Source organism: Nannospalax galili, unplaced genomic scaffold (genome assembly GCF_000622305.1).
Source record: "Nannospalax galili isolate Female #2095 unplaced genomic scaffold, S.galili_v1.0 scaffold936, whole genome shotgun sequence".
NCBI lineage: Eukaryota > Metazoa > Chordata > Mammalia > Rodentia > Spalacidae > Nannospalax > Nannospalax galili.
Window position 1 is genome coordinate 783,829 of NW_008337142.1, and position 12,824 is coordinate 796,652.

General features: G+C 45.3%; 1 protein-coding gene and 1 pseudogene across 1 annotated transcript in view; both read left to right on the top strand.

Moving 5' to 3' along the window:
- Positions 1–718: 718 nt before the first annotated feature.
- LOC103733338 (protein FAM111A-like) overlaps positions 719–12,824 on the top strand; it is a 22,498-nt gene continuing 10,392 nt past the window's right edge. Inside the window, exons 1-2 of the mRNA XM_008832158.2 lie at positions 719–837; positions 2,021–2,129. The gene's annotated coding sequence lies outside the window, so the exon portion shown is untranslated. The remainder of the gene's footprint in view (positions 838–2,020; positions 2,130–12,824) is intronic.
- The window catches only part of LOC115070202, a 9,601-nt pseudogene continuing 4,910 nt past the window's right edge, over positions 8,134–12,824 (top strand).

Genomic DNA, 12,824 nt, shown 5'->3' on the forward strand with positions numbered 1-12,824 from the left:
GAAGAAAATAAATTCATGACAAGGGTTTTGTTGTGCCGGAACCTACAGCTTCTTCCTGATTAATTCTAGAGTCCTGCCCTTGCAGGAGATGCTCCCCTCCACTAGAAAGCTCCCCCAGCCCCACTCCCGAACCCCTGCCCCAGACCCCAACCTCCCTGCTTCTCCCTCACCCACCCGGCTTCAGTGGCTCCTTCCTGGTAAGGCAGATGGCACTGTAGCACCTGCTGCCTGGGATGTTCTCCCTGGCCTTGGTAGGTAATCCCGGGTCCTTGGCACCTCCTTAAAGCCTGTCAGGAACTCTCCACCCCGCCGGAGTTCTGGCTCCTCTTCTCATCCGGCCTCTCCCATTCCCAATCCATTCAGCATCTCGCTTCCATCCTCCCGGGAGCATTTCAAATACTCCCGAATAAACGACTTCTGGCGAGTAGAGGCCGACATCCCCCCACCTCCCCACTCCCCAGGGGGCTGCCGGGTTGTGCCACAGGGTCCAGCCCCTTGGCAACAGAGAGTAGTCCTTAGGAACCAGAGCCGGGGCGCTCGCTCAGGCCTGACCCCGCCTGCCGCTCCAGTGGCGTGGGCGCGGCCAGTGAACAGCTCCACGTTCGCTCCGCCTCTTGGACAAAGAGGCCAATGGCTAGTCTGGGTCCGCTTTTGAAAAAGAGCGGGATTCCAGAGGCGGGAGAGAGTACTTCCGCTGAAGCTGCAGCCTGCAGATAAAGGTTTGGGCTGGGAACGCCGGCTCATCTTCCGTTAGTTAAGCCTTCAGCTTTGGGGCAGAATTGAAATTTGAGGCGGACTGTTGGCGGTGGAATAATGCAGAAAAACCTCAAGCTGACGGTCAGCAGATGAGACATTTGTGCACCTGCGTTCTTCCCAACCGGCTAATGGGAGGGCGGTTCACATGCCAGCTGTCTGTAGTTCTCCTCAGAGGACTTAAAACTGAGCCAAAGAGAAAGGATGAAAGGGTTTCCCTAGCGGTGCGCTACTGTGAAAAACTGGTGTCTGCGAATCCCGTCATTCATGAAAATGCTTCCTAAGATTAACTTCTCTGTCCCCTCCTGAATGCTGTGTGCAGCAAATATTCACCAATACTTTTTTTTTTGGGGGGGGGGTCGCTCTAGCTCCAACTGGCCTTGATCTCACAGAGATCCTCTTATCTCTGCCTCTGGACTGCAGAGAAAAAAGGTGAACACCACCACGCCCGCCAAATTTTTGCACTTTTTAAATCTATTAGATTCACGTCAGAGAAAGCAAAATTTAAATAAGATCAAATCCTTATTATAGAATATCTGATTTCAACTAAATAGTGATTTGTCATTCAAGAATCAGGATGGGGTTAAAGGTGTGCACCACCACGGCAGGCCCAATACATTTTCTTTAGTGTGTTTCTTTCCAGTAGAAACACGGAGTTAGTGACAAACACTGATCTTTCTCAGGTATGTCTGCCATTTTGCAGAGGGAAGCTGTGTACATGTGCACACTGGATATTACGTTAACCTGACTTGTTTGCCCACTTTTTCCATCAGCATAAGTTTATATCCCAGGATTGTTCTTCCAAGGGCTAGAAAGTTGCAGTTGTCTATTATTTATTCCTGTAGTTTCCTCAAAGATCCAACTGCTCGTCATAGAAAATATCAGCAAATGGTTTACACCTGAAGTTTTTCTTTTTTTTTTTTTTTCAACCCTGACCTCAAAGCCTGAAGTCTGGTATATCCACCAATCCTAACTTGTTACCAATTCTAACCAATCCTTCACATTAAAGACTGACTTAAACAGGACTTCAGAATCCAAATTTCTACACTTTCTCTCTGCTCAGCCTTTTCAATGTGTGTGTGTGTGTGTGTGTGTGTGTGTAGGTAGGTAGGTAGGTAGGTAGGTAGATTAAAGGACAGCTTTCAGGACTTCTCTCTTTAACATGTGGGTCCCAGGGATTGAACTCCAGTCACCAGGCTTGGTGGCAGCACCCTGACCCACTGAGTCATCTCACCCTACTATAAGCTTTGCTTTGTTTTATTGGCAGGTTTCGGAGAGCCCACAGTTGACATTATCCACCTCCAACTGAGAACCTGTCCACTGCAACTGCTGTGAGATCCTTTCAGCCTCCTCTGTAGGAGCTTGCTACCCCAGAGGTGAGAAAAGAGATGTCCCATTAGTTTTCTTTGTTTTTTGTTGTTTGTTTGTTTTTAGTTTCCTTTTGTGGTGCTCACAAATACAGAGTTAACTTGATTACTAGGGGTAAAGAAACCTTTCAAGGAGTCCTTTTGACTCCATGATCAGAGTTTGAAAAGCTTTTATGTTTGGGGAAAAAAAGTACCAGCCACACTGTAATTTGTCTCTGTCCTTATTTTTGTTGTATTTGTGTAAAACCAGTTCACAGAAAAGAGACATGAACTCTGAGGTGTCTGGATCCCAGGCTTGCCTTGTGAATGATGTCATTCACACATGTATTATAGATTTGCAAGCCTATTTAAAAGGCAAATCAGGTGGAATTCTTCACTCTGGAGCTACTAGAGGCCCTGTAACAGTCTATTCTTCCCTCTTCCACAGTTGCCCAAAGAAGGAAAGAACTAAGGGAATAGAAGATAGCCTCAGGTGGATGGAAGGCAGAGAGAGGCCTGGCAGGGTTGGAAGTGAAAGAAAACACACACTTAAATGTCATGATGAAGCTCATGATTTTTTGTGTTGCAATAAAAAGGAATAAAATGGATAAAAGAAAAAAACAAACAAACAACTAAACACACCAATTGGCCAGCGAAACAGTAGTTACCTAAGTTGGGACACATTTTCAAACCCTGTTTTCAATGCTTCCTTTCTTGCCCAATCCTAGCTAACTTGGGTGCATTCTTATTGTTGAACTCGCTGTGTTGAATAAGGGAATTGTGGAGGCTTCCTGCAGTAAGAGCAGACCCACCTGGGTAGTAAATTCGAGCATAACAGGTGCTGTGAATGAGGGGATGTGGCAGGTATGTGAGCATGTTGAGCCGGTGATGCTCTGCAGGGTGAGTCCAGAGTTGGGTTCACTGGAATCTCTGGGACTGCAAAGTCCTTAAGGCTGGAGGCAAAAATGCCATCATCTGAAGGACCCAGAAAGCCCATGTTTATTTTAAGTGACTTTCCCCACCGTGTGCTAGAGCTAATGACATGGTGGTGTAGCAGGAGGCTTAGATTGGCTGCGGTATTTACCCCTGAAAACCTTTCTGAAAATTAAGTGGTATAGGACATGCCATGTGGCTATCCAGAAAGAAAGAGAGTGACCTAAGAGAGGGCAGAAGTGGAGGAGGGAGAGAGGGAGGGGGAGGAAGGGAGGGAGGGAGGAAGGGAGCAAGAAGCAGGGAGAGAGGGTGAGAAAAAGGATGGGAAAAGGAAGAAGGAGGAGAGAAAAAGAGGGAGGAGAGGAAGGAGTAAAAGGAACTCCAGGAAACTGTCAAAGGGCTGGAGGAAAGCAAGTCCTTCAGGTCAGTGGCATCTTGGCTTCACTATAAAAAGAATTGGTCTAGGATAGTTACAAGCACTGTACATTTTAATATAACAAAATTTGGTGTTGTGGTGGTTTGAATGAAAATATCCCCTATAGGCTCCAAGTATTTGGACATTTTGTCCCCAGGTGGTGGTGCTGGGGAGGTCTTAGATGGTGTGGCTATCCTGGAGGAAGCACGTCATTGGGGGTGGGCTTAGATGGTTCTTAAGCTTTGCAGGATCTCCAGTCACTCTCTTGTTTCCTGTGCCTGTGTGATGATGTGGGGAGCTTAGCTTCCGCTGCTCCTGCTCCAGCCACCTCTGCCATCATGCCTCCCTGCCATGACAGACTGTAATTCCCTGGAACCATAAGCTCAAATAAACACTTCCTTCTATAAATTGCTTTGGTCAGTGTTTCTATGACAGCAACAGAAAAGTAACTAATGCAGGTATGAATAGTGAAAATGATGTGCTGGGGTCGGTATGGAGGGCTTTCTTAACATGTTGGCATTTTCTACTGTAATTGCCTAAGTACGTGAACTAAAAAATTCATATTTATTCTCGCTATCTTTATTTTTTATATGGGTCCATAGTATGTGCCATCAGCTGACACAGGAGAACTCCCAAGTTGTTTTTCTGGTTAAGCAATAACTTTCTGCCTTTACAGACCATACATCAGAGTTCCAGTTCCTCAATTACTCACCTAATTTCATTTTCCCACATCTCTACAGTTGAGTGAATGAGAGTTCCTGTGTTTAGGTATTGATATTGATAACAGTAGTAGCAGTGATGTTTACTGAGCAGCAACCTATCACTTGTGGGTGACTGTCCTGAATACTTTATCTGCATTTTATAAGACTTCACCTGCATTTTATCTGTGTGTGTGTATAAATAAATCTAAATATTTTTTTAGAATTTCATACATGAATATTGAATTTACATCATTTACATTATTTCCACCCTTCCCTCTCCTCCCTCCAATTCCTCCCATGATATTCCTCCTGACTCCTTCGCAAATTTATGATTTCTTCTTTAATTATATCTATATGTATAGCTATAATTACATCTTTATCTCTATATATCTATCTACACATCTATCTACACACACACACACACACACACACACATATATATATATATATATATATATATAGAGAGAGAGAGAGAGAGAGAGAGAGAGAGTGAGAGAACCTGATGAGTACATTTAATGTTGCTTGAATGTACATGTGTTTACGGCTGACCACTTGGGACTGGAAAACCTATCAGGGAGCTCACCTCTGGAGAAAACAGCTTTTTCCTTTTTCAGCACCCACTGATTGCCTGTAGCTCTTCATGTAGGCATGGGGCCTTCTGAAATTTCCCCCATCTACTTTAGCATGTCAACTGGTATTGCCATTTTACAGGTCTTATTTAGTAAACTATCCTGTTGACATTTCATGGGTGCAGCTTCCCTGTCACATCTAGAAGGCACTATCTCACAGCAGGCATCCTGGTCCTCTGGCTCTCACAATCTTTCTGCACCCTCTTCTGTGATGTTTTCTGAGCCTTGCTTTGTAGATGTAACACTTTTCAGTCTTCTCTGCATTTTGACAGATTGTGAGTTTCTGTAGTGGTTTCCATCTGCTACAAACAGAAGCTTCTTTGATGAGGGGTGAGACTATACTTATCTATGGGTATGAGGAAAAACTACAGGGCTGGTAGGGTTTTTATTGGGGAGGCTGGGAAAACAAAGGTAAAGGGAAGAAGGAGAGATAACACTAAGGACATTTGAAAAAGCCACAAGGAAACATTATTTTATAAAATTACTGCAATCTATATAATTTTATCTCCACAAAGTTTGGTTCTATCTCTCCTTTTATGGTGGAGAAAAGGAAGCTGAAACTAGTTAAGTAATATGCCCAAGGTCATGCAGCTAGTATATGGAAAACTGACAGTTGAGCCCCGACAGTTTATAAGCACTAACATTGATGTAGCACATTTTCATATCAATTCATTATCTCATTTAGAATTATTGTTTCTTGTCACATGCAGGAAACTAATATTCAGAGAGGCTAACTAAGTTTCCTTAGTGTCTTGCTCCATGATGGAGGAGTTAAGACAAGCAGTCTCTAGATGGTTTTCCTTCAACTTAGTGTATCACTTAACAATGCGAAGAAGCCATCCAGGGATGACCATGCTACAGAGAACTTCTCTGCTCTTTTCAACAAGCTGGTAACTTCTAGAACAAAAGAGTGTTAAAATATATAATTAAGTCAGGTGTGCTGGAATCAGCACTAAGAAGTGTAAGGCAGGAGGATAGCCATTTTGAGGCCAACCTGGTCTACATAGCAAGACTTTTCTTTAAAAAAATGTAAAGGTGATGTCTGTTCTTGACTTCTATTTTAATGTGAATAAATTGGCATTGTGGTGATATGAGAAAAAAGTCCTTGATTTTTAGAGATAGAAAGTGTCTTGACGTTAACACATCAAAATATCTCTAACTGTAATCCAGTTGTTTAAAAGACAGTGTAGGGCTGGGGATGTAGCTCAGTTGGAACAGTGATTGCTCATCATGTGCTAAGTCCTGGATTTCATCCCCAGCGTGACATAAACAAGATTTGGTAGCACACAGCTGTCATCCAGGAGTATCAGAAGTTCAAGGTCCCAGATCAACATGAGTTATATGAGACTACATCTCAGAAAAGTAAAATATGTAAATTTGCAAGAAGGGACAATTATTAGCTACATGATAGATATTTGAAAGTGTACTATCCATTCTCCCCTGCCTCCCACCTCTTTCTTGTCTTTTCTATTAAAAAAAATGTTCTCTACTAAAGATGCTATGTACTTGGGTCATAGACTGCGACGGGCCAGCCCAGACCAGAGCACTCAGTCTGACGGGAACAGGAGATCGGAGAGTGGGCAAGGATTCAGCTAGTGACAAACAGACACAACACAAGAGATGGTTGATGATCTGAATGTAATTTTCTAAATTGGAGCATCAGATTTTATACAAGTTACAGAACAGGATTGTGCAAGCATCAGGTTGATTTCATGGTTAATCATTTTCTTAGAAATACAATTCAAAATCAAAGCAATACAGTACAGTGTACAGTGTTTTTATCTAATTAATCAGAGGCTATACTGCTTGTCCTTTTTCCCTCAGTGGTTTGGCAACACCAGCTACTTATGAACTTCATGGTTAGTAGTTTTATGGTTTCGTTTTCTCGATACTATCTTAATTTTGAGGTTTCGGTGGCCGAGGCCAATGACTAGGTCAGTGAAGTTGTGAAATAGCATCTTCCCTTTAATAACTCCGTATAACTTCAAAGGCTTGTTTTTCTAATTCATATTTCCCTATTCTTTCTTTCCATGTTTCTTATACTCCCTGTAATTGTTTAAGTATACTTTGCTGCTGACTTATAAAGGCACCAAGGTAGTCTGGACCTAGCTAAGCTATCCATAAACTATAGTGAATACCATGAAACTTCCCTTCCTTGAATATTTGCCTATGTATTATTTCTATCATAAACTCCTGAATGAGAAAGTGGTTCATCAGTGGGCTCGGGGATTCTAAATACGCTCTCCTTTCCCTTAAGGGGATGCCATAGCCTACCTCTCCCTAGCTCGTAGGCAGTTTCAAAGTCGATCTTAACTGTAGGCAGAAAACTTCTTTTAGTATCCCTTTGATCTCCTTGAGTCAACTCTAGGGACTGAAGCAGGGGGATTATTTACAAATAATTCTTCTTGCTGTAACTTATCTAGAATTTTTCAAGGTTGCCTATTCTTAGCTACTTTACTTATTGCTTAAAACAAGAGAGGAGCATTTGGAGGAAGTCTAATATCGGGAAACTGAGTTCCATCATCCATATCTAGTCTCTCTTTAGGTGGGTCTAATGACCTCAGTAGGTACAAAGCAGTTTCTCTACGAGGAAAGAACAAGAATAAAGACAGCAATAAAGACAGGAACTAAAGCAAAACATCCAAGGACACAGCATACTTTTTTAACACAGCCATTCTCCAGGAAGCATTCTTCCTTTGCAGTTTTTTCAGCCTCGACCCACGGAGAGTACCTCATGTGGGCTAGTGCATCTCCCAACTCTAATCAGAGAACCTTGCAGCAGGTGGCAGTTAACCAGAGACCCACAACTCATCAACATGCAGAGAATAAGAGACTGCAGAGTGCTCAGCTCTAAATGGGACACCTGCACCACACCCTCTTCTCCCAAGACCCTGGGGTCATTGTTGAAGGAGTAGAAAGATTGTAAGAACTAGTGGTGGCAGACAACTACAAGGAAGCAGTTTACCAGACAGCAGGGCTATTGCACATATGGACTTGCAGCATTTGTGACAGAATGCACAAGACTGTGCAAGCTCAAGCCAGACAAAATCCCAGCATAGGAGTGGAGGGAAGTGGGCAAGGAGTTCCAATCCTAGCTGAGGAATTATTGGCAATTGATAGCTCCTGGGAGATGGAGAGTCAGTTTTATTTAAGGGTGTGATGCCAGGTAGGTTCTCCAGGCTTCAGGGGTTGGACCCACATCCAAGAACATTTGCTGACACAAATTAGACTCCTTAGGCTTTAAGAAAAATAATGAGAAAGTATGGAAGGGGGTTTGAATATGATCAAATTCTCAAGGAATCTGAATTCTTTGGCCAGTGAAACGCCCTCCCCCCTTTCCCTTGCTGACCAACACCATGGGATGCAGCATGTGTATGGTCCAGAAACTGGACAATCATTTCAAAGGTGATGCTTCAGATGAACCACTTGCAACTCTCCAAGCTGTCTCTGGAGCAAACCCTAGAGGCCCTGTACCTCCAAGGAGGCCTGGTGATCCTGGTGCTGAGGCATAGGTCCTGCCTGTGGGATCAGGGTCAGGGGACAACTCCTGCCATAACCTTTCAGTTGGTGGACAGTGGCACTCAGACCGACATAATCTTGAAGCATATCATGGCTCTAGGCAAGCTGCATCTGCTCATGCACAGGCTCATCCCACCCATAGGCATCCCAGAGCCCTGCTTCCTCTCTGAGCTCCTCTTCCCCACACCCATTGGCCATGAGCATTATGAGCCTCTGAGTTCATAGAGGGGGCCTGCAGGAGAGAAGAGCGTATGGAGGAGCTGGAGAATGAGGAGGTGGAGACTGCTGGGACAGCACTGACAGCCAGGAGGACCCAGGAGTCCAAGTTAGAGAGGTAAATCCTAACAGCTCTGCAGCCACAGATGGCTAGATCTGTGAGGTTACCAAATCATCCAAATGAATGACATGGACATGCAGAATTGAGAGGAGGCAGTGATCATCCTGAGCCAGGAGAAAGCCATCTCCCTGCTGGTGGTCTGGCCTGTACTTGGCATTCAGAGAAGTTAGACAAGGACTGCACAATTGTCTACAAAGTATTCCTCTACTCATGAAGCCCCTCCTCAAGAGCCCTCCCCTGAAGGATCCACTGCTGGCAACTCCAACTTGACCCCTTCTGGCCCTCCTATCGCCATCCACCCTAAGGTGGCTCCTTCACCAGGGAACTGCCCCCACCCAGTTTCAGTTTCAGTCCTTCTCCTGTGATCCCAGAGCTTGTGAGTCCCAAAGGCAGCCCTTACCTCTCCAGGAACCATCGTGACCAGGTGCGTGAGCACTACCACAGGTGCGTGCAACTGGCCCCAACACTCACCCTCGGGGAGCTGGACCGTGGGTGCTTGAGTTTGGCTGGTGGCTCTCGGGTGGTTGGGGTGGTGGCTGTGGTCGTGGGTGTGCAAAACTGCACTGCATGGAGCAGAAAGCGAACGTTTGAATCAACGGAACCTGTGATGTGGCCAAGCCTGCCCAACCTGTGCCTGTGTGAGATCGGTTGCTGAAGATCAGACCCAGAGTCGCACAGTAGGAACATTGATAATGACTGTGAGTAAGATGAAGATAGGCCGCTACTGGAGCAGCAGAACGCAGACAGCAAGCCTGAGCTCAGCATCATCGCCCTGACCAATGCAAGATCACAAAGAAGGGAAACAAGAAAAGTCTTGGACAGCTGGGAGATGCTGGCCCATGGTGCCTGCTCAACTCATGGCAAAGGATCTACAACCCTCTGCTCTCCATCACCACAGTCTGCTGGAGCAGGAGCCTGACCCAGGCCCAGAGAGCCTTACCCTCATCCTCTCTTAAAATGGAGTGTGTGTCTATGTGTGTGCTTGTTCATATACACTCCTGCTTGTCTTTGTGTGTGTACATATATGAGTGTGTGTTTGCATAGGAATTTGGTAACAGAAAGTCCCAAGAAGGAACATTTCTCTTCCATCACCTACTTCCTTCTCCCCACCATACTACATCAACCACCAGCACTGAGGGTACACCCATGAGGTGCATGCATGTGTGTGCATGCATACAATGTACATGCAGTGTTCTTAATACGTTCTTGAAGACAGGAAAGTCAGTGAAGAGAGGTGAGATGGACTATCCTTAGCACAAGAGAACATCCAGCTTCACTGCCAAGCACAGCCTTTCCCCACCACAGCAAGTTGCAGTTGTTTGTAAACAGAGGCAACCCTGAATTTTGTGGGTTTTCTCCTTTTCTGTGCTTACCAATAATTGTTTTTTGGTTTTATGGACTTGTTCTGGAGGCTGGCAGCTCCTTCAGGCAGCCTAACAAAGATGGAACCCACCAAGTGCTAGCTGAGGAGAAGGGGGAAAGAAGAGGGAGGATTGAGAGAGAGAGAGAGGGAGAGAGGATGGGGAGGAATGGGAAGCACCTTTCCTGGTGGCCTCTGTTCTGAAGGGTGGTTGGGAGCTCTACCTTGGCCTTCAAGGCTCACCCTTGGAGACCCCCTCCTTCTCCAGTGACCAAAGGAGTGAGAGTACAGGGATGGTGGGGGCAGTGCCGATCCAAAAAGAATCCACTGAGCCCTGGCCTATGCCATCTGGAGCATGGCTACTTTCTCAGCAGCCTGAGCAAAGAGTTTAGATGTCCAGGGGTTTGAGAATCTGAGCCCCATGAGCAAGAGGAAGTCCTCAGGCCATCCTGCCTGGAAAGGACCTAATGGGGGTCTGAGGCCTGGATCCAGTGACAGAAAAGTGGGTTGACTGATAGGGAGGTGCCCTTATCCTCTTCCAGGTGATGCAGTTTGCAAGCATGCCACCTGTTTGGTGCCTCTTGGACTTGGTGAAGCCCAGTCTGAAAGCTACAGAATGCTTCTGCCTCCCACCTGCATCTCAGGAACAAAGCAAGCTGCCTTTAAAAAAATTCTAAAAGAACCAATATAAATATTAAAATAAAAAATAAATGTTCATAATAAAAACTCTCCAAAGTATACTCTCTGAAGTTTTGTGGCTTTGAATAAAAACTTAACCTCTCTTGAAAGAATTCAAGGTCTTTATGGGTAAAGTCAGACTGATAATACTCAGGTAACAAGCTTGTACGAGTTAGGTGAGGCAACTTATGAAAAGCACTAGAATGTGTCTGAGAAGATCATTGCCTACTCTATTCATTCCTTGAATGTATCTTTACAGTTCACCTGCTGAGGGTCTGCCATGTACAGGGCATTGTTTAGATGGTAGCATATTGAAGACAGATGTACCTGCAACCCTCAGTGGTATTCGTCCTTCAGGTGCTATTCAGTACGGTTAAAGGTTTCAATATTTGATTTAAAGTCTTCATTCTCTTTTGGAGAGAAAGCAAAGGACAGATGCAGGGGAAAATTTCTCCTCAAATAAAAACCCTAAAGCAGTTACTAAGGTTCCTATCATTTTGAAGAAACTTTCTGGCTTTATTTTTGACATCTCTTTGTAATTTCTTTTGTTTTCAGGGAACTACCCAGTTCTTTTTCTGTCATTTCCCTGTGACTTTACCATCCCTTACCATCAGCATCTTAAACAAAGACCAGATTTTAACACCAATATTATGGGGGGGGGGGGTCGCTGGACCCCCGGTGTGGTGTGTGCGGCCCCCCTGGGGTCTCCGCCACACCTGGCTAGTCCCGGCGTGAGCCTGGCCACAAGCGATGTGGGGAGCGCGCCTGGGCTCCCGGGCGCACTCACTGTGGATGTGGCGCGGTGGGTGCCCAGACTTCTCTGGGAAGCGGCTGCTTCAGGTCCCACGTCTCTGGGAATAGCGGCAGCTGATGGCTACCGCAGTTTCTGGTGCTAAGAGCTTCTCTGCTACTGGAGTATTATCCAGTCGGAATCCCGCCTCTATTACACCCTTGTACCTTTCCTCAGGATTGCGGAGTTCCTGGCCAGTGAACTCCACAGGGAAGAGGCATGGAGGCGGTGAAAGCTGGGGTATCCGTGGGCCGATAATGGAGGAATAGTGCCCTCCGGGGAGACTGGATCACAGAATTTAGTGTTACAGCTCAAGACAAGTGGCTCAGCTCAGATCTCAGTGATTCAGCTCCAGCTCCAACTCTAAGTGATCCAGCTCCGAGTCTGAGTGAAGTGATCCAGCTCCGAGTCGGAGTGAGTGATCCAGCTCCGAGTCGGAGTGAAGTGAACCAGCTCCAAATTGACTGGGGTAAAACTAGGACTATTTACAATGCACAACATTATCAAGGGGTAGGAGCTATGCAAACAAGGGATTGCTACAGGAAACAGGTCATGGTCAGTTATCAAACTTTGGATTCTCCCGAGATGAAATGAGTTAACCTTTAGGGCTGGCATGGCACTTCTTCATATTTAAATCAAAGAGAGGGAGATGTTGGGAGACCTCTGTTATGCAAAAGTCGAAGCCCCTTCACACCGGACAGCTCATGCAGCTCGGGAATGTGCTGCGGGCTCCTTTTCATAGCAAGGTGCTTTCTGGCATCTTTCCTGTCTCTCCCTTTGAAGTGGCCACCACAGATGCCTTGACATAAACATGGCCTTTGGCTCTATGCATACCATGCCTTCCTGTGTGTGATTTTTACAGGTAGACAATAGTCTAGCAGAAACCCACTTCCACATGTAAATAGAATATCTCACAAAGTATCTAAAAGCTTTTACCACTACCCCCATGGTACTTTTCTCAATATTATATAGTTCCCATGTCCAACAGTTATTAAGTCCAATGTTTCCTTATTGTGAAGTACAGTTCTGGTGAGAAAGTTTATTTTGGAGAAATTCTAGGCTGTCAGTCACTGATGTCACCGCTGGCTCAGCTTGTCTTCAGCCAACGCAGGGTCGGATACAGCTTGTTGTCATGGCAACGCCTCCAGTATCCAGTGTAAGTTCGATCTCTGCCAGTGGAGGGAGGAAGATTTCTTCTCTCTGCTAGCAGCTGTATAGGAGAAAAAGCTTCTCACACCTGAAATGTAATAGTTAGCCAGGTGTTTGAATCCACCTAGATGAAAGTCAGTGAAATCTTTTTCTGTTCCTGGGTAGAGAAGGGTGGTAGCTGGTACTGCTGTCAGAAAAAATTTTATTACTGGAT